We start from the raw sequence: 21,692 nt of genomic DNA on the forward strand, positions 1-21,692 counted from the left end.
CCAGTTATTCCTTTTTTTTTTCTATATTTTATTTATTTATTTTTTTTGAGATGGAGTCTCACTTTATCGTCCAGGCTGGAGTGCAGTGGTATGATCTCGGCTCACTGCAACCTCGGCCTCCCGGGTTCGAGGTATTTTCCTGTCTCAGCCTCCCAAGTAGCTGCGATTACAGGCACCCATCACCAAGCCTGGCTAATTTTTGTATTTTTAGTAGAAATGGGTTTTACCATGTTGGCCAGGCTGGTCTAGAACTCCAGACCTCAAGTGATCACCCACCTTGGCCTCCCAAAGTGCTGGGATTACAGGCATGAACCACCATGCCTGGCCAGTTATTCCTTTTGGAATATCAAAGTTGTGATTTTTTTTTTGACAATATGCAGTTTGGGCAGCAGACGGCAATCAGCTAATGCCATTTTATTGCCACCAGAAATTTATGTGTAGAAAACTTAGTGTACTGCATGCTATTTTCATCAATTTCATCAGGGAGAGGAGAATTCAGATATTCATAAGTTTTTGCAGTTTTTTCTTTAACTTTTACTTTAGGTTCCAGGGTACACGTGCAGGATGTGCAGGTTTGCTACATAGGTAAATGTGTGCCATGGTGATTTGCTGCAGAGATCAACCCATCACCTAGGTATTAAGCCCAGCATTCATTAGCTATTCTTCCTGATGCTCTTCCTCTCCTTGCCCCACTGGCAGGCCCCATTGTGTGTTGTTCTCCTCCCTGTGTCCATCGTTCAGCTCATAGTTATAAATGAGAACATGCGACATTTGATTTTCTGTTCCTGTGTTAGTTTACTGAGAATAACTGCTCCAGCTCCATCCATTTCCCTGCAAAAGACATGATCTTGTTCCTTTTTATGGCTGCATAGTATTCCATGGTGTATATGTACCACATTTTCTTCATCCATTCTGTCAGTGAGGGGCATTTGGGTTGATTCCACGTCTTTGCTGTTGTGAACGGTGCTGTAGTGATCATATGCGTGCATGTATCTTCATAACAGAATGATGCATATTCCTTTGGGTATATACCCAGTAATGGGATTGCTGGGTCAAATGGTATTTCTGCTTCTAGTTCTTTGAGGAATCACCACACTGTCTTCCACAATGGTTGAACTAATTTATACTACCACAAACGGTGTAAAAGCATTTCTTTTTCTCTGCAACCTCACCAGCATCTGTTGTTTCTTGACTTTTTAATAATCACCATTTTCTGCAGGGTTTTTAAGAGACCCTTCACTCATGCTTCATTAACCTCTGGCCTTGAATTCTTGATCTATGCAGAGAATTTGGCAAAGATGTCCATTCCAGCAGTATTTGATTCTGGGTGTTTTGGTGAAAGCTTTAAGTACTTGGGAGGGCATAAGACTTCTTCAGGAGATTCCTCAATCTTATTTGACTTCACTGTTGAAAGTTATAAGTGGTAGGTGGTTCCCAGGAGCCTTGTTTTGCAGATCTGCAGGTTTCCTTTTTCAGATCAACAGTTGTGACACTAAAGACAACTCCTTTGAGCTAAAGAATCATGAGGAATCTCTGGGAAAAAAGGCAGATTCCTGTATTCCTGTGCTTTCACCATCACAGACAGCCTTGACCCAGAGCTCAATGAGGGGCTCTTCATCTTCCTCCTTCAACCTGTTCAGTGGCATCGACAATGCCAAGGCCAGCTCAGCTGGGCTTTGCAAACGGTGGCAGCTGCTGCTTCTGCTCCAAGGCTGCTCTGGCTGATGGCTTTGGCCATACTGCTCACTGGACAGTCTGGCATTGAGGTGGCCACGGCCTCAGCTCCTCAGCACTGCACCACACTGCAGATTGAGCCACTTCTTCAATTGGCCTTAAATTTATCAAAGGGAAATTGTCTAGGTGAGCCTGAGTTAATCACACAAACTCTAGAAATCTGAATGTAGAAGTCAAATATCAAGAAAGTCAGAAGCCAGAGAGATTCAGACCTTGAGAAGGATTTGACCTGTCATTGCTGGCTTTAAAGGTGGTAAGGGCCACATGACAAAAACCCAAGAACATCTACTAGGAGCACAGTGATCCCTGGCTAACAATGAGCTAAAAAAACAGGGGCCTCAGTTCTACACTGCAAGGAACTGAATTCTGCCAACAACACTAATGAGTTCGAACACAATTCTTCCCCAGACTCCAGATAAAAACACGGCTTGGTCAACTCCTTGATTGTATAACCTTGAGAATAGAATCCAGATAAATCTTGCCCAGATTCCTGGTGAAAACACCATGAAAATAATGTATGAGTGTTGTTTCAAGCCACTAAGTTTGTGATGATTTGTTACACGGCAGTAGCTAACTAATACAGAGTTATGTGGCCAACCTGTTGATTGGGATCACCAGTCTTACTTTGCAAAGATACTTCAGAACCATGGACAGTGGAACGCATGCCAGGGGAGAGCTGATTGGCTGGATTAGTTACCATCCAAACTGGAGTGATCCTATTGGACAATCTTTGACCTAGCCACTGATCCCTGGTCCAGTCAGATTTTGTCAGGGTCTACAGACTCAACTTCTCTGCCAATCACGAAGATGGTGCCTCAGGAGTCTTGTAAGGTCTTGAGTGAACAAGTCCCTGCCTAGTTCTTCAGAAGGATATTGCACCACCCTCTTCCTCATCCACATTAGCCTCCTTTGGCTTCTCCTTCCCACTTCCCAGCTATTGCCCAGTGGTGTTCCTGCAGTCAGGAACTCCCTTCCTTTCTCTCTTTGATACTTTCTATCCTTTACCTAGCCAACTCTCTTTTTTTTTTTTTTTTTTTTTGAGACAGAGTCTCTCTGTCACCCAGACTGGAGTGCATTGGCATGCTCTTGGCTCACTGCAACCCCTGCCTCCCAGGTTCAAGCAATTCTCATGCCTCAGCCTCCCCAGAAACTGGAATTACAGGTGCACACCACCATACCAGGCTAACTTTTTTTTCTTTACTTTTTTTCTTTTTCTTTTCTTTTCTTTTATTATTATACTTTAAGTTCTAGGGTACATGTGCACAACGTGCAGGTTTGTTACATATGTATACATGTGCCATGTTGGTGTGCTGCACCCATTAACTCGTCATTTACATTAGGTATATCTCCTAATGCTATCCCTCCTCCCTCCCTCCATCCCACGACAGGCCCTGGTGTGTGATGTTCCACTTCCTGTGTCCAAGTGTTCTCATTGTTCAATTCCCAACTACGAGTGAGTACATGTGGTGTTTGGTTTTCTGTCCTTGCGATAGTTTGCTCAGAATGATGGTTTCCAGCTTCATCCATGTCCCTACAAAGGACATGAACTCATCCTTTTTTATGGCTGCGTAGTATTCCATGGTGTATATGTGCCACATTTTCTTAATCCAGTCTATCATTGATGGGCATTTGGGTTGGTTCCAAGTCTTTGCTATTGTGAATAGTGCCGCAATAAACATATGTGTGCATGTGTCTTTATAGCAGCATGATTTATAATCCTTTGGGTATATACCCAGTAATGAGATGGCTGGGTCAAATGGTATTTCTAGTTCTAGATCCTTGAGGAATCGCCATACTGTCTTCCACAATGGTTGAACTAGTTTACAGTCCCACCAACAGTGTAAAAGTGTTCCTATTTCTCCACATCCTCTCTAGCACCTGTTGTTTCCTGACTTTTTAATGATTGCCATTCTAACTGGTGTGAGATGGTATGTCATTGTGGTTTTGATTTGCATTTCTCTGTTGGCCAGAGATGATGAGCATTTTTTCATGTGTCTGTTGGCTGCATAAACGTCTTCTTTTGAGATGTGTCTGTTCATATCCTTCACCCACTTTTTGATGAGGTTGTTTGATTTTTTCTTGTAAATTTGTTTTAAGTTCTTTGTAGATTCTGGATATTAGCCCTTTGTCAGATGGATGGATTGCAAAAATTTTCTCCCATTCTGTAGGTTGCTTGTTCACTCTGATGGTAGTTTCTTTTGCTGTGCAGTAATTTTTTTTTTGAGATGGAGTCTCACTCTGTCACCTGGGCTGGAGTGCAGTGGTGCAATCTTGGCTCACTGCAACTTCTGCCTCCTAGGTTCAAGTGATTCTCCTACCTCAGCCTCCCAAGTAACTGGGATTACAGGTGCCTGACACTAACTCAGCTAATTTTTTGTGTTTTTAGTAAAGATGGGTTTTCACCATGTTGGCCAGGCAGGTCTTGAACTCCTGACCTCAAGTGATCCTCCCACCTTGGACTCCTAATGTGCTGGGATTACAGGCATGAGCCACCATGCCTGGCCTGATAGCTCTGAAATTTAAAAACTATTTAGAATCTCACTGGGAATTATGTGCTTTCATGGCTAATGGCCTATTGCTAAAACTATGTAAGCCCCTTCCCTCTAGGCTCAGGGACTGTCACATAAGAGGTGGGCATGTGAGACTGTAAGGGCCAAATTTGAGGGATAGAATTATTTCAGACCCTCCTACTCGTCTTGGGCTACTATGTTGCCTCTCTCCATCCATCCCAACCATAAAAAGTTTTGCTTTCCATAGAATTAAACAAAAATTATGGAGAGATATCCAGATACCTGGTGTATTAGTCTGTTTTCATGCTGCTGGTAAAGACAGACCCAAGTCTGGGTAATTTATACAAGAAAAAGGGTTTACAGTTCCACGTGTCTGGGGCAGCCTCACAATCATGAAGGAAGGCAAGAAGGAGCAAGTCACATCTTACATGGATGGCAGCAGGCAAAAAGAGAGCTTGTGCAGGGAAACTCCTGTTTTTAAAACCATCAGATCTCGTGAGACTTATTCACTATCATGAGAACAACATGGGAAAGACCTGCCCCATTATTCAATTGCTTCCCACCAGGTCCCTCCCACAATGTGTGGGAATTCAAGATGAGATTTGGGTGGTGACACAGCCAAACAATATCACCTGGTGACAAAGCCTTCTGGGTATAGTGCTCCCAGTAATAAAATGATGCCAATTATATAAACAATTTTATCAGCCACCTTAGGAGGAATTACTAAAAAGACTACAAAAAGCCTTGCAGCACACTGAAAGTCTCTAAATTCCTTAGCTTAAATGGTTTTAGGAAAATGCTTATGTTTTGTATAGCTAATTGCTACAAGTGTGTAACTACAACCAAGATTATAGTAGCTCAATGCATAGAACTTAAATAGATGCCAATTTTATAACCTCGCCTTTTGGCATTTGATTTTTGGCTCTTATGTTACCTAAAGGGTTCCCAGGGTTAATGAGAACCTGCCCACCACCATTCCAGTCTGGCCTGGAACATTTAGTTGGCTATAAATATTTTGACTCCAAATCCCTTGGCCATGGGGTCCCACTGAGGGACATGTTGGGCCTGGGTAGGCAGACACATCACCCCAGCAATAATATGGGACAAAATAGAAGTTTGGCCATTGATGCTGCGTCTGGCAAATAATGACCAAAAAAAGGCGGAATGTAAACTAATAATTAAATCCCAAGCTCCCCCTTCCCACTGTTACTGATGGAATGGATCCCTCCTTGGCCAAGGGAAGGCCCTGTAAAAAACCTTAAAAACTTAGTTCCCAGACATAATGGGATGGGAGGCCAGACATACCTTCCTTTTGTGGTTTAGACACAAAAACTGACTACAATTAATGGTCAAATAAAAATCACAAGACAGAACAGACTTTCTGTAACAATAAGATAGCAAATTAAGCCAGGTACGGTGGCGTGCACCTGTAGTATCAGGTTGCCAGGTCCAACCTGTGGACCCTGACCCAGTGATGGATGAAAGATGTACACTGACACAGACATTTTGCCTGTCAGTGCGGCTAAGGGGCTCTGCTGCCTGAGGCCACAGCATTGGCCTCGATAAGCCAGTGAATTTTGCATTTATTTAGTACAGATTAAATGACAAAGGTCTCAAGTAAACACCACTGGAGGGTAATTAACATTGCTGACCTCCTGAGTAGAGAGCAGTCATGCACCCGCAGATGATCAAAGGTCAGTCTTAGGACCACATGACTAAACAAGCTATTTAGATAAACTCCTCTACATTCCTATGTATCTACGCCCTAAGCTTTTAAGAGAATTCAGCTGCCTCCAGCCAAATCTTTTACTGAAGTGATGCAAACCACCCGGCCTTCCAAGAAAGTTTGTGTCTATTTCCTGTAACTCTATCTTTATAATTTCTCCCACCTCCCTGACCAATCTCCTACACCAGGTATTTGGGAGACTGAGGTGGGAAGATAGCTTGAGCCTGGGAGTTCGAGGCTACAGTGAGCTATGACTGTGCCACTCCAGTCCATCCTGGGTGACAGGGCAAGATCCTGTTTCAAAAAAAAAAAAGATACCAAATTATAAACAGAACCTAAGACCATGCCAGCAAAGGTTAAGTCACACACTCCTTCACTTAAAAAGTAAACTATGTTCATCCCAGCACTTTGGGAGGCTGAGGTGGGCAGATCGTGAGGTCAGGAGATAGAAACCATCCTGGCTAACATGGGGAAACCCATCTCTACTGAAAATACAAAAAATTAGCCAGGCTTGGTGGCATGCGCCTGTAGTCCCACCTACTCAGGAGGCTGAGGCAGGAGAATCGCTTGAACCTGGGAGACGGTGGTTGCAGTGAGCCGAGATCAAACCACTGCACTCCAGCCTGGACGACAGAGTGAGACTCCATCTAAAAAAAATAAATAAATAAACTATGTTCTAAATGCCACAAAGCTTTTCTTTTTCTCAAGCAGCCAAACAAGCATTTGCCTCTAGATAAGTAACATTAAAGCACTTTGTAGCTCCACTGGATGCTAACTGACCACCAGCCATAACTATGGCTTTAATTAGGCAAGAGATTTATTTCAGTAACTTTTTCCTGATGAAGAAACCACTGACCATGGGATAGATCTGGCTGGTTTACAGAAATTGCAAGCTTGTGTGCCTTTTTGTCCTGAAAAGAACTTTTGATGTATAGGGCTTAATAGTAATATTTTTATTCTAGTCTATTATTATTATCATTATTTTTTTGAGATGGAGTCTCGCTCTGTTGCCCAGGCTGGAGTGCAGTGGCTCGATCTTGGCTCACTGCAAGCTCCGCCTCCCAAGTTCACGCCATTCTCCTGCCTCAGCCTCCTGAGTAGCTGGGACTACAGACGCCTGCCACCAAGCCTGGCTAATTTTTTGTACTTTTATTAGAGACGGGGTTTCACTGTGTTAGCCAGGATGGTCTCGATCTCCTGTCCTCGTGATCCACCCGCCTCCGCCTCCCAAAGTTCTGGGATTATAGGCGTGAGCCACTGCGCCCGGCTATTTTATTTTATTTTATTTATTTTATTTTATTATTTTATTTTATTTTATATTTTATTTTATTTTATTTTTGAGAAGGACTTTCACTCTTGTTGCCCAGGCTGGAGTGCAGTGGTGTGATCTCGGCTCACTGCAACCTCTACCTCCTGGGTTCAAACAATTCTCCTGCCTCAGCCTCCTGAGTAGCTGGGACTACAGGCACAGGAAAACTCCTGTTTTCAAAACCACCAGATCTTGTGAGACTTATTCACTATCACTTATAGCCCCACCATGCCCAGCTAATTTTGTTTTGTATTTTTAGTAGAGGTGGGGTTTCACCATGTTGGTCAGGTTGGTCTCAAACTCCTGACGTCAAATGATCCACCCACCTTAACCTCCCAAAATGCTGGGATTACAGGTGAGCCACCATGCCCGGCCCCACAGTGTCTTTAAATCAATGACTCTCATCATGGTTTGGATCAGGCTTCTCCAGATGGAAAAATTTGCTGTGATTTTAGCCATGATTATAGGGATAGCTTTATTCTTCTACCCTGGACTGTAACGCTGTTGCACGCTATGTATGGGAATGCAAGACTGGCTTTCCCAGAGGCTTCTTTTTTTTTTTTTTTTTTTGAGACGGAGTCTTGCTCTGTCGCCCAGGCTGGTGTGCAGTGGCGCCATCTCGGCTCACTGCAAGCTCCGCCTCCTGGGTTCACGCCATTCTCCTGCCTCAGCCTCCCGAGTAGCTGGGACTACAGGCGCCTGCCACCACGCTCGGCTAATTTTTTGTATTTTTAGTACAGACGGGGTTTCACCATGTTAGCCAGGATGGTCTCGATCTCCTGACCTCGTGATCCGCCCGCCTTGGCCTCCCAAAGTGCTGGGATTACAGGCGTGAGCCACCGTGCCTGGCCCCCAGAGGCTTCTGATCCCTTAAAACGTGATGCTTCAGCAGATCTTTTTAAAAAATATTTTAAGTTTTTGTGGGTACATAGTAGGTATATATATTTATCGCTTCATGAGATATTTTGATACAGGCATGTAATGCATAATAATTACATCAGGGGTCAAAGGGGCATCCATTCCCTCAAGTGTTTATGCTTTATGTTACAAACAATCTGATTATACTCTTTTAGTTACTTTAAAATGTACAATTAAATTATTTTTGACAATGGTCAAGTATTGCCCAGGCTGGAGTGCAGTGGCACGATCTCAGCTCACTGCAGCCTCTGCCTCCCGGCAGAAAATAGCTTTATTTTCCCGCCTCAGCCTCCTGAGTAACTGGGACTACAGGTGCCCACCACCACGCCCAGCTATTTTTGTTTTTTTTTTTTTTTGTATTTTTAGTAGAGACAGAGTTTCACAATTTGGCCAGGCTGGTCTTGAACTCCTGACCTCAGGCAGCCCAGCCACTTTGGCCTCCCAAAGTGCTGGGATTACAGGCATGAGCCACCTTGCTCATCCTCTTATTCATTTTTTCTTTTCTTTTTTTTTTTTTTTAAAGCAATGCAAATTTATTATCTCATATTTATATATATATTTTTAAAGCAATTTTTTAAAGCAACTCTTATTCATTTTTTCTAACTACTTATTGTACCCATTAATGATCATCACTTCCCCCTACCCCACCACCCTTCCCACCCTCTAGTAACCATCCTTCTACTCTCCATCTCTAGGAGTTCAATTGTTTTAATTTTTATTTCCCACAAATAAGTGAGAATATGCAAAGTTTGTGTTTCTGTGCCTGGCTCATTTCACTTAACATAATGACCTCCAGTTCCAACTATGATGATGCAAAGGACAAGATCTCACTCTCGTTTTATGGTAGAATAGTACTCCATTGTGTATATGTCCCATATTTTATGTATCCATTCACCTGTTGATGGACATAAATTGCTTCCAAATCTTGCCTATTGTGAATAACGCTACGATAAACATGGGAGAGTAGATATCTCTTTGATATACTGATTTCCTTTCTTTTGAGTATATACCTAGCAGTGGGATTGCTGGATTGTGTGGATTTAGTTATTTGAGGAACTTCCATACTGTTATTCATAGTGGTTACACTAATTTACATTCCCACCAAGAGTGTACGAGCGTTACCTTTTCTCCACATCTTTGCCAGCATTTGTTATTGCCTGTCTTTTGGATAAAAGCCATTTTAACTGGGGTGAAACGATAGCTTATTGTAGTTTTGATTTGCACATCTCTGATGACCAATGATGTTGAGCACCTTTTCATATACCTGCTTGCCATTTGTATGTCTTCTTTTGAGAAATGTCTATTCAGATCTTTTGCCCATTTTAAGATCAGATCATTAGATTTTTTTTTCCCTATAGAATTGTTTGAGCTCCTTATGTATTCTGGTTATTAATCCCTTGTCAGATGGGTAGTTTGCAAATATTTTCCCCATTCTATGTGTTGCCTCTTGAATTTGCTGATTGTTTCTTTTGCTGTGCAGATGCTTTTTAACTTGACGTAATCCCATTTGTCTATTTTTGCTTTGGTTTCCTGTGCTTGTGAGATATTACTCAAGAAATCTTTGCCCAGTCCAGTGCCCTGGAGAATTTCCTCAATGTTTTCTTTTAGTAGTTTTATAGTTTGAGATCTTACATTTAAGTCTTTGCTTCATTTTGATTTGATCTTTGTATATGGTGAGAGATAAGGGTCTAGTTTCATTCTTCTGAATATGGATATCCAGTTTTCCCAGCATCATTTATTAAAGAGACTATCCTTTTCTCAACATTTGTTCTTGGCTTTTTTTGTCAAAAATGTTTTCACTGTAGATGTATGGATTTATTTCTGGGTTCCCTATTCTGTTCCATTGGTCTACGTGTCTGTTTTTATGCCAGTACAATGCTGTTTTGGTTACTATATCTCTGTAGTATAATTTGAAGTCAGGTAATGTGGTTCCAGCAGTTTTGTTCTTTTTGCTTAGGATGGCTTTGGCTATTCTGGGTGTTTTGTGGTTCCATATAAATTTTGGGTTTTTTTTTCTACTACTGTAAAGAATGTCATTGTTATTTTGGTAGAGATTGCATTGAATTTGTAGATTCCTCTTGAAGTTTTAACAACATTGATTCTTCCAATCCATGAACATGGAATATCTTTCCATTTTTTATGCCCTCAATTTCTTGCAGCAATATTTTATAGTTTTCATTGTAGAGATCTTTCAGTTCTTTGCCTAAGTTAATTACTAGGTATTTTATTTTATTCATACTATTGTAAATGGAATTACTTTCTTGATTTCTTTTTTCAGATTGTTCACAGATTTTTGTATGTCAACTTTGTATCCCACAGCTTTACTGAATTTATCAGTTCTTATATATTTATGTATATATGTGTGTATATATATATAACATATGTATATATGTGTGTGTATATATGTGTGTATATATATTACATATACATATACATATGGAGTCTTGCTCTGTCATCCAGGCTGAAGTGCAGTGGCGTGATCTTGGCTCACTGCAACCTCTGCCTCCCGGGTTCAAGTGATTCTCCTGCCTCAGTCTCCTGAGTAGCTGGGATTACAGGGGCATGCCACCAAGCCTGGCTAATTTTTGTACTTTTGGTAGAGACAGAGTTTCACCATGTTGGTCAGGCAGTTCTCGAACTCCTGACCTTGTGATCCACCCGCCTCAGCCTCCCAAAGTGCTGGGATTACAGGCATGAGCCACCACGCCTGGCCAGTTCTAATATATTTTTTTAATGGAGTCTTTAGGCTTTTCCAAATCTAAGGTCATATCATCTGTAAACAAAGATAACTTGACCTATTTCTTTCCAATTCAGATGCCCTTTATTTCTTTCTCTTGTCTGTTTGCTCTAGCTAGGACTTCCAGTACTACGTCGCATAACAGTGCTGACAGTAGATGTCCTTGTTGTGTTCAGACCTTAGAGGAAAGGCTTTTGGTTTTTTATCATTCAATATAATACTAGCTGTGGGTCTGTTGTATATGACTTTTACTATGCTGAGGTGTGCTCCTTCTACCCCCAGATTTTTGAGGGATTTTATCATGAAGAGATGTTGAGTTTTATCAAATGCTTTTCTTATCATGAATTGAAATGATCATAAATTTTATTCCTTTATTCCATTGATATGATTAATCATATTGATTGATTTGCATATTTTGAACCATCCTTACATCCTTGGGATAAGCCCCACTCGGTCATTCTGGATGATCTTTTTAATGTGTTGTTGAATTTGGTTTGCTAGATTTTTTGTTGAGGATTTCTGCATCAATATTCATCAGTGATATTGGCCTGTAGATTTTTTTGATGTGTCTTGTTTTGTTTTGGTATCAGAGTAATACTGGCCTTGTAGAACAAGTTTGGAATATTTGTTTCTTTCTTTTCTATTTTTCAGAACAATTTGAGTAGGATTCGTGTTAGGTTTTCTTTAAATGTTTGGTATTATTCAGCAGTGAAGCCATTGGGTTCTAGGCTTTTCTTTTTTTCCTTTTCTTTTCTTTTTTATTTGAGATGGAGTCTCACTCTGTTGCCCAAGCTGGAGTGTGGTAGTGCAATCTCAGCTCACTGCAACCTCCGTCTCCTGGGTTCAAGCAATTCTCCTGCCCCAGCCTCCCAAGTAGCTGGGATTACAGGCAGGTGCCACCACGCCAGCTAATTTTTTGTATTTTTAGTAGAGACGAGGTTTCACCATGTTGGCCAGGCTGGTCTTGAACTCCTGACCTCATGATCCACCTGCCTCAGCCTCCCAAAGTGCTGGGATTACAGGCTAAGCCACTGCACCCAGCTGAGTCTAGGCTTTTCTTTGCTGGGAGATTTTTTTTATTATGACTTCAATCACATTACTTATTATTGGTCTGTTCAGATTTTGTGTTTCTTCGTGGTTCAATCTTGGTAGGCTGTATTTGTCTAGGAATTTATCTATTTCTTCTAGTAGGTTGGTGCAAAAGTAATTGTGGTTTTTCCATTGAAAATAATGGATTTTCCAATTCATTGGCATATAATTTTTCATAGTAGACATTAACAATTCTTTGCATTTCTGTGGTATGAGTTGTAATGTCTACTTTTTCATCTCTGATTTTATTTATTTGGGTCTCTTTTTTTCTTAGTCTGGGTAAAGGTTTGTCCATTTTTAAAATATCTTCAAAAAACCAACTTTTTGTTTCATTGGTCTTTTGTATCATTTTCTTCATTTCAATTTTATTTATCTCTGCTCTGATCTTATTTATTTATTTATTTTTTTTTTGAGATGGAGTCTTGCAGACTTGCCCAGGCTGGAGTGCCGTGGTGCGATCTTGGCTCACTGCAAGCTCCGCCTCCCGGGTTCACGCCATTCTTCTGCCTCAGCCTCCCGATTAGCTGGGACTAGAGGTGCCTGCCACCATGCCTGGCTAATTTTTTTGTATTTTTAGTAGAGACAGTATTTCACTGTGTTAGCCAGGATGGTCTCTATCTCCTGACCTTATGATCCACCCGCCTCGGCCTCCCAAAGTGCTGGGATTACAGGCGTGAGCCACCATGCCCAGCTGCTCTGATCTTTATTATTTCTTTTCTTCTACTGAGTTTGGGTTTGGTTGGCTCTTGCTTTTCTAGTTCTCTAAGATGCATTGTTAGTGTGTTTATTTGAAGTTTTTCTTCTTTTTTGATGTAAGTGCTTATAGCTGAAACTTCCCTCTTAGTACTGCTTTCACTGTACCTCATAGGTTTTGGTATGTCATGTTTTCATTATCATTTGTTCTGAGGAATTTCTGAATTTATTTTTTAATTCTTCATTGACCCACTGGTCATTCAGGAGTGTATTGTGTAATTTCCATTGTGTTTGTATACTTTCCAATATTTTTCTCCTTATCGATTTCTAGTTTTATTTCATTGTGGTCAGAGAAGACGCTTGATATTATTTTAATTTTTTTTGAATATTTTAAGACTTGTTTTGTGACCTAACATATGGTCCATACTTAAGAATGATCCAAGTGCTGAGGAAAAGATGTTTATTCTGCAGCTGTATTCAATGTTTATTCTGCAGCTTTATTTAATGTTTATTCTATAGCTGTTGAAGGAAATGTTCTGTAAATATCTATTAGGTTCATTTTGTCTATAGTGCACATTAATTCTGATGTTTCTTTGTTGATTTGCTGGCTTGAAGATCTGTCTGGTGCTGAAAGTGGGTTGTTGAAGTTTCCAGCTATTATTGTATTGGGGTCTATCTCTCACTTTAGCTCTAATTGTATTTGCTTGTTATATTTGGGTGCTCCAGTGTTGGGTGCATATATATTAACAATGGCCATATTCTCTTGCTGAATTGACCCCTTTATCATTGTATAATGATCTTCTTTGTCTCTTCTTATAGTTTTTGTCTTGAAATGTATTTTGTCTAAGTATAGCTACTCCTGCTCTTCTTTGGTCTCCATTGGCATCCCTTCATTTTCAGTCTGTGTGTATCTTTATAAGCGAAGTGTGTTTCTTGTGGGCAACAGATCATTAGGTCTTGTTTCTTTTTTTAATTCATTCAGTGACTCTATATCTTTTGATTGGAGATTTTAGTCTATTTACATTTAATTTTATTATTCATAAGTTAAGACTTACTTCTGGCATTTTAGTTTGTTTTTTCGTCTTCCTTTCCTTCTTTCCTGTCTTCTTTTTAGTGAAGATGATTTTCTCTGGTGGTTTAATTTAATTTATTGCTTTTTATTTGTTTTGTATCCATTGTATGTTTTTTGATTTGAGGTTACCATGAGGCTTGCAAATACTATCTTATAACCCACTATTTTAAGCTGATAACACCTTAACACTGCTTGCATAGATAAACAAGCAAGCAAAAAGAAAACTAGTAAAAACTCTAACTTTGCAGGCTGGGTGCAGTGGCTCATGCCTGTAATCCCAGCACTTTGGGGGGCTGAGGCAGGTGGATCACGAGGTCAGACATTCGAGACCAGCCTGGCCAACATAGTGAAACCCCTTTTCTACTAAAATACAAAAAATTAGCTGGGTGTAGTGGCGGGTGCCTGTAATCCCAGCTACTTGGGAGGCTGAGGCAGGAGAATCGCTTGAACCTGGGACGTGAAGGTTGCAGTGAGCTGAGATTGCACCACTGCACTCCAGCATGGGTGACAATGCAAGAGCCTGTCTCAAAAAACAAAACAAAACTCAAACTTTGCCTTCCTGCTTTTTAACTTTTTGTTGTTTCTGTTTATATCTTATTGCAGAGTCCGTGTCTTGAAAAGCTATTGTAGGTATTATTTTTGATTGTTTTATCTTTTAGTCTTTCTACTTAAGGTAAGAGTCCTTTATGCACCACAGCTACAGTCTTATAATACTCTGTGTTTTTTGTGTGTACTTACTATTACCAGTGAGTGTTGTACCTTCAGATGATTTCTTATTGCTCATTGACAACCTTTTCTTTCTGACTGAATCACTTTCCCTCAAGCTCACTTAGGGACCCAGAGCACTCCACCCTGCAGTGGCAAGGCTTGCCGGAACTCAAGCCCTGACCACTGAAATGGGTGATTCCGCTCTGGTTAGGGCCAGTCCAACTGCTTCCGCTATGGATGGGTCAGCTGGGGACAGCTCAGTTCCGCTTTCTGCTGTGACAAGGGAGCAGTGAGTTCAATGCAAAGCCTCACAATTGCTGTGCTTTCCCCCTCCCAACTCACAGATTCTCTGGCCACATGGCTGCTGCTGGGGGGGTGGGGGAGGGGTGGGACTGGCAATTCAAGACTGTCTTTCCTTCCCTCTTCAGTGCCTCTTTCAGTGACATGAAGTCAAAACCATGCACTGTGAGTGCTCACCTGATTTTTGGGTCCTAGGAAGGCACTCCCTTTGTGTAGCTAGTTGTCAAACTTGGTGCTCCTGTTGGAGGGACGACTGGTGGCACTCTTTATTTGGCCACCTTGCTCTGCCCTTCCCAGAAGATTCTCTTCTGTAAGCCCAGGGACTTGTGAATCCTTTCAACTCCAGGTGGATAGGTTCTACTCCATGGATGCCTAATTATTCCCCTTTTCAGCAGGAAGTAGCCAGAATGGATGCATCACCTGTTTTCCATAGAAATGGAATGGAGTTTAATGGTGGGGAATTCGTAACTGGGGACTTCAGTTTAAAAATATATTTTATTTTATTTATTAATTTTTTTATTAGGGTAGTAAAGTGAAGCAGTGGGAGTGGAGAAGGAACAGAGAAATATGTAACAGGTTGTGAGCAATTAGTTGTAAACACCACTGCACTTGGACCAGCCTAAAAGTATATTTTAATTGTTGGGTGCAGTGGCTCATGCATGCAATCCCAGCACTTTGGAAGGCTGAGGTGGGCAGATCACCTGAGGTCAGGAATTCAAGATCAGCCTGGCCAACATGGTGAAACCTCGTCTCTACTAAAAAGACAAAAAAAAATTAGCCAGGCGTGATGGTGGGGGTCATAATCCCAGCTACTTGGGAGCCTGAGGCACAAGAATTGCTTGAACCCGGGAGGCGGAGGTTTCAGTGAGCCGAGATTGCACCACTGCACTCCAACCCAGGTGACAAGAGTGAGACTCCCTCTAAAAAATATATATATATATATATAAATTTATTTATTTATAAATATATCTATATCTATCTATCTATCTATATATGCACATATATACTTTTAGTCACCCTCCTCCCCTCTCACCTCTTCATTCCTTCCCTCTCTAGATACTCCCTTCTGGCAATGCATGCTTATCTAATTAGGCACTTCCTTGAGAAATTCCAGAGGCTAATCTTAAAACCAACCAGGCAAATCAGGAGCCCTGATTACAGAATCCTTTCACTTAGGGAGAGCCACTAATACTAATGGTTAGTCCACCATCATTTGGCCAAAGTCAAGATAATACCAACCAGACCCCTGAACAGACAACAACCCAAGTTAGCTATTGGAACAAGACCCACAGACCCCATTCCCTGCACCATTCTACTCCACATCTCCCATACTGAAGTGGCATCATTGTCTGGGGTAAATACCTGGGAGTCGTCTTCTTGCACCAAGAAGACTAACAATATGGACACACACACATGGAATGGGTTAAGCAGCAGAAAGTTTAATAGGTAGAAGAAAGGAGAGAAGAGGAGCAGCTGTCTCCCTCTTTCGAGAGAGAGGTGTCTAAAAAGGAAAAAGTGGTGGACCTCATCAGATTTTACAGGAAGGCTTGAGGAGGAGGTGTCTGACTTATGTAAGGCCCACAGATTGGTTCAACCAGGTGTGATGTTTACATGGTGTGTGGGGAAGGCTGATTGCCCCACCCTAATCTTATCATGCAAATGGGCTTTCTGCTTGGCCAGTGCCATCTTGTCTGCCTCTTACTGTACATGTGGCTGGCAAAGAGAAGAGAAGATGGAGCTGCCATTTTGAACATGCCTATTCCCAGGTAGTTTCTTCCTATTGGCACAACTGCCGGCATTCACCTGTGCAACCTTCTAGCTTGTTTGTCTATGTCTGCCACTTGATTTTACAGGCTGCTCTTTGTTAGAAAAGAAAATGATTTGGGGGCTGCTTTTCATTAAGAGGAAGACCTTACCGAGGACCCCCATATCTCCCTATCTGCCTAAGTAATTTCTTCTTAACTGCTATATCAATACCAAGCTTTCCTGTAAAATCCCTATAGTAAGATTTTAAAATTTAAGATGATCTTTCTGACTATAGTCCCCTATATTCCCAGTCTGCTGGCTCTCTGATTAAACCTGCTTTTCCTTCCTCCAATCCTTGTCTCTTGAGTCTGGCTTTCAAATCATGAGCAGCCATACCTGGGTTCTGTTACAGATCTGGTAATGTCTGACCTTGCACTGCTCATGACACATTCTTTGCCTCATAAATGAACAGCTGAGCTGCTTGTCCCTGCTGACCAATGAGAACAAATGCTTGTCAATGAATCTTGGGTTAAGCTTCCCATATTTCCTCAGACCTCTAAACTATAAAGACCCCTTTCTATAAAAGAAATCCTTTTTGCTTAACTCTTGAGATATTAGCAGACTTTATGGTCAGAGTGTTCTACTGGGATATGTCAGGCCTCTGAGCCCAAGCTAAGCCATCACGTATACATCCTTTGACTTGCACGTATACATCCAGATGGCCTGGAGCAACTGAAGAACCACAAAAGAGGACATTCCACCATTGTGATTTGTTCCTGCCCCACCCCAACTAATCAATCGACCTTGTGACATTCCTCTCCTGGACAATGAGTGTCATGATCTCCCCACTCTGCACCTTGTGTCTTGCCCCTTCCCGCAAGAGATAACCACCTTTAAGTGTAATTTTCCACTATCTACCCAAATCCTATAAAACTGACCCATCCCTATCTCCCTTTGCTGACTCTCTTTTCGGACTCAGCCCACTTGCACCCAAGTGAAATAAACAGCCTGGTTACTCACACAAAACCTGTTGGTGGGCTCTCTTCACATGGATGTGAGTGACATTTGGTGCCAAAGACCTGGGACAGGAGGACTCCTTCAGGAGACTGGTCCCTGTCCTCGCCCTCACTCCATGAGGAGATCCACCTACGACCTCGGGTCCTCAGACCAGCCCAAGGAACATCTTACCAATTTTAAATTGGGTAAGCGGCCTCTTTTTATTATCTTCTCCAATCTCTCTCACTATCCCTCTACCCTTCAGTCTCTCCCTTCCTTAATTTCGGTTCCTTTCCCTTTCTGGTAGAGACAGAGGAGATGCATTTTATCCGTGAACTCAAAACTCTGGTGCTGGTCATGGACTTGGGAAGACAGTCTTCTTTTGGTGTTTAATCACTGTGGGGATGCCTGCCTGATTATTCACCCACATTCCAGAGGTGTCTGGGATGCCTGCCTTGATCCTTCACCTTGGTGGCAAGTACCACCTCCCCTGAGTAGCAAGTACCACCTCCCCTGGGTGGCAAGTACCACCCCGCCTCTCTCTGTGTCTCTACCCTCTCTTTTCTCTAAACTTAACTTTTTACTATAGGCAAACTTCTGCCCTCCATTCCCACTTCTTCTCTCTTAGCCTGTGTTCTAAAAAATTTCAAACCTCTTCAACTCTCGCCTGACCTAAAACCTAAGTGTCTTATTTTCTTCTGCAACACCGCTTGGCCCCAATACAAGCTCGACAATGGTTCTAAATGGCCAGAAAATGGCACTTTCAATTTCTCCATCCTACAAGATCTAGATAATTTTGTCAAAAAATGGACAAATGGTCTGAGGTGCCTGACGTCCAGGCATTATTTTACACATCAGTCCCTCCCTAGTCTCTGCTCCCAATGTGACTTGTCCCAAATCTTCCTTCCTTCCTGTCTGTTCCTTCAGTCTCCATCTCAAGCTCTGAGTCCTTTGAATCCTCCTTTTCTATGGACTCATCTGACCTTTCCCTTCCTCCCCAGGCTGCTCCTCGCCAGGCTGAGCCAGGTCCCAATTCTTCCTCAGCCTCTGCTCCCCCACCCTATAATCCTTCTATCACCTCCCCTCCTCACACCCGGTCCGGCTTAACAGTTTTGTTCCGCGACTAGTCCTCCCCCACCTGCCCAACAATTTCCTCTTAGAGAGGTGGCTGGAGCTGAAGGCATAGTCAAGGTTAATGCCTTTTTCTTTACCTGACCTCTCCCAAATCAGTTAGCGTTTAGGCTCTTTTCCATCAAATATAGAAACCCAGCCCAGATCATGGCCCATTTGGCAACAACCCTTAGACGCCTTACTGCCCTAGACCCAGAGAGGCCAGAAGGCCGTCTTATTCTCAATATGCATTTTATTACCCAATCTGCTCCCGACATTAGAAAAAACTCCAAAAAATTAGATTCTGGCCCTCAAACCCCACAACAGGACTTAATTAACTTCGCCTTCAAGGTGTACAATAATAGAGAAGAGGCAGCCAAGCAGTGACGTGTTTCTGAGTTACAATTACTTGCCTCTGCTGTGAGAGAAACCTCAGCCACATCTCCAGCACACAAGAACTTCAAAATGCCTAAGCTGCAGCGGTCAGGCATTCCGACAGGACCTCCTCCCCCAGGATCTTGCTTCAAGTGCTGGAAATCTGGCCACTGGGCCAAGGAATGCCCGTAGCCAGGGATTCCTCGTAGGCCATGTCCCATCTATATGGGGCCCCACTGGAAATAGGACTGTCCAACTCACCTGGCAACCACTCCCAGAGCCCCTGGAACTCTGGCCCAAGGCTCTCTGACTGACTCCTTCCCAGATCTTCTCGGCTTAGCGGCTGAAGACTGACACTGCCCGATCACCTTGGAAGCCTCCTGGACCATCACAGATGCTTTGGGTAACTCTCACAGTGGAGGGTAAGTCTGTCCCCTTCTTAGTCAATATGGAGGCTACCCATTCCACATTACCTTCTTTTCAAGGGCCTGTTTCCCTTGCCTCCATAACTGTTGTGGGTATTGACAGCCAGGCTGCTAGACCCCTTAAAACTCCCCAACTCTGGTGCCAACTTGGACAATATTCTTTTATGCACTCCTTTTTAGTTATCCCCACCTGCCCTGTTCCCTTTTTAGGTCAACAAGTTTTAACAAAATTATCTGCTACCCTGACTATTCTTCGACTACAGTCACATCTCATTGCTGCCCTTCTCCCCAACCCTAAGCCTCCTTCATGTCTTCCTCTTGTATCCCCCCAACCTTAACCCACAAGTATGGGACACCTGTACTCCCTCCCTAGCAACCGATCACACGCCCATTACTATCCCATTAAAACCTAATCACCCTTACCCTGCTCAATGCCAGTATCCCATCCCACAACAGGCTTTAAGGGAACTAAAGCCTGTTATCACTCGCCTGCTACAGCATGGGCTTCTAAAGCCTATAAACTCTCCTTACAGTTCCCCCATTTTACCTGTCCAAAAACTGGACAAGTCTTACAGGTTAGTTCAGGATCTGTGCCTTATCGACCAAATTGTTTTGCCTATCCACCCTGTGAGGACCAACCCATACACTCTTTTGTCCTCAATACCTTCCTCCACAACTCACTATTCCGTTCTTGATCTTAAAGATGCTTTTTTCACTATTTCCCTGCACCCCTTGTCCCAGCCTCTCTTTGCTTTTACCTGGACTGACCCTGACACCCATTAGTCCCAGCAGCTTACCTGGGCTGTGCTGCTGCAAGGCTTCAGGGACAGCCCTCATTACTTCAGCCAAGCTCTTTCTCATGATTTACTTTCTTTCCACCCCTCTGCTTCTCACCTTATTCAATATTTTGATGACCTTCTATTTTATAGCCCCTCCTACAAATCTTCCCAACAGGACACCCTCCTGCTCCTCTGACATCTATTCTCAAATGGATATCGTGTATCCCCCACAAAGCCCAAATTTCTTCCTCATCCCTTACCTACCACAGCATAATTATTCATGAAAACACACGTGCTCTCCCTGCCGATCATGTCCGGCTGACCTCTCAAACCCCAACCCCTTCTACAAAGCAATAACTCCTTTCCTTCCTGGGCATGGTTGGGTACTTTTGCCTTTGGATACCTGGTTTTGCCATCCTAGCAAAACCATTATGTAAACTCACAAAGGGAAACCTAGCTGATCCCATAGATCCTAAATCCTTTCCCCACTCCTCTTTCCATTCCTTGAAAACAGCTCTAGAGACTGCTCCCACACTAGCTCTCCCTGACTCATCCCAACCCTTTTTCCTTACACACAGCCGAAGTGCAGGGCTGTGCAGTCAGAATTTTTATACAAGAGCCAAGACTGTGCCCTGTAGCCTTTCTATCCAAACAACTTGACCTTACTGTTTTATGCTAGCCCTCATGTCTGCGTGTGGCAGCAGCTGCTGCTTTAATACTTCCGGAAGCCCTCAAAATCACAGGTCATGCTCCACTTGCCCTCTACAGTTCTCACAACCTTCAAGCATTAATATCGTCCTCACACCTTTCACACTTATTGTCTGGCCCTTGACTCCTCCAGCTCTGTTCACTCTTTATTGAAACCCCAACAGTAACTATTGCCCATGGGCCTGATTTCAACCCAGCTTCTCACTTAACACCCAACACAAGTCCTGAACCATATGACTGTGTTTCCCTAATACACATAGCATCTTCCCCCTTTTCCTCAGATTTCTATTCTTCCAATTCCAAACCCAGGCCACACTTGGTTTATCGATGGCAGTGCTTCTAAACCCAATCAATTTTCACCAGCTAAAGCTGGACATGATGTCGTTTCCCACACGTTTATTATCGAAGCTGCTGCACTTCCTCCCTCCACCACTTCCCAACAAGCTGAACTAATTGCTTTAACTCGTGCGCTCTCTCTTGCTAACGGAATGCACATTAACATTTATACTGACTCCAATATGCTTTCCACATCCTCCATAACCATGCTGCCCTCTGGGCTGAAAGAGGCTTCCTTACCACACAAGGCTCTTCCATGATCACTGCCTCCCTAATAAAGGCCCTCCTTAAGGCTGCTCTCCTGCCGGCCAAGGCTGGAGTCATTCATTGTAAAAGACACCAGAAACCTGCTCATCTTATTGAAAAAGGAAATACCTATGTCGACAGGACAGCAAAAGAGATAGCCGATGCCTCCACCCCC

General features: G+C 42.7%; 1 pseudogene; it reads right to left on the reverse strand.

Annotated features, from left to right (window-relative positions):
• Positions 1-329: 329 nt before the first annotated feature.
• LOC129020328 (chloride intracellular channel protein 4-like) lies at positions 330-20,309 on the reverse strand (annotated as a pseudogene).
• Between the last annotated feature and the right edge of the window lie 1,383 nt (positions 20,310-21,692).

Source organism: Pongo pygmaeus, chromosome 20 (assembly GCF_028885625.2).
Source record: "Pongo pygmaeus isolate AG05252 chromosome 20, NHGRI_mPonPyg2-v2.0_pri, whole genome shotgun sequence".
Lineage (NCBI taxonomy): Eukaryota > Metazoa > Chordata > Mammalia > Primates > Hominidae > Pongo > Pongo pygmaeus.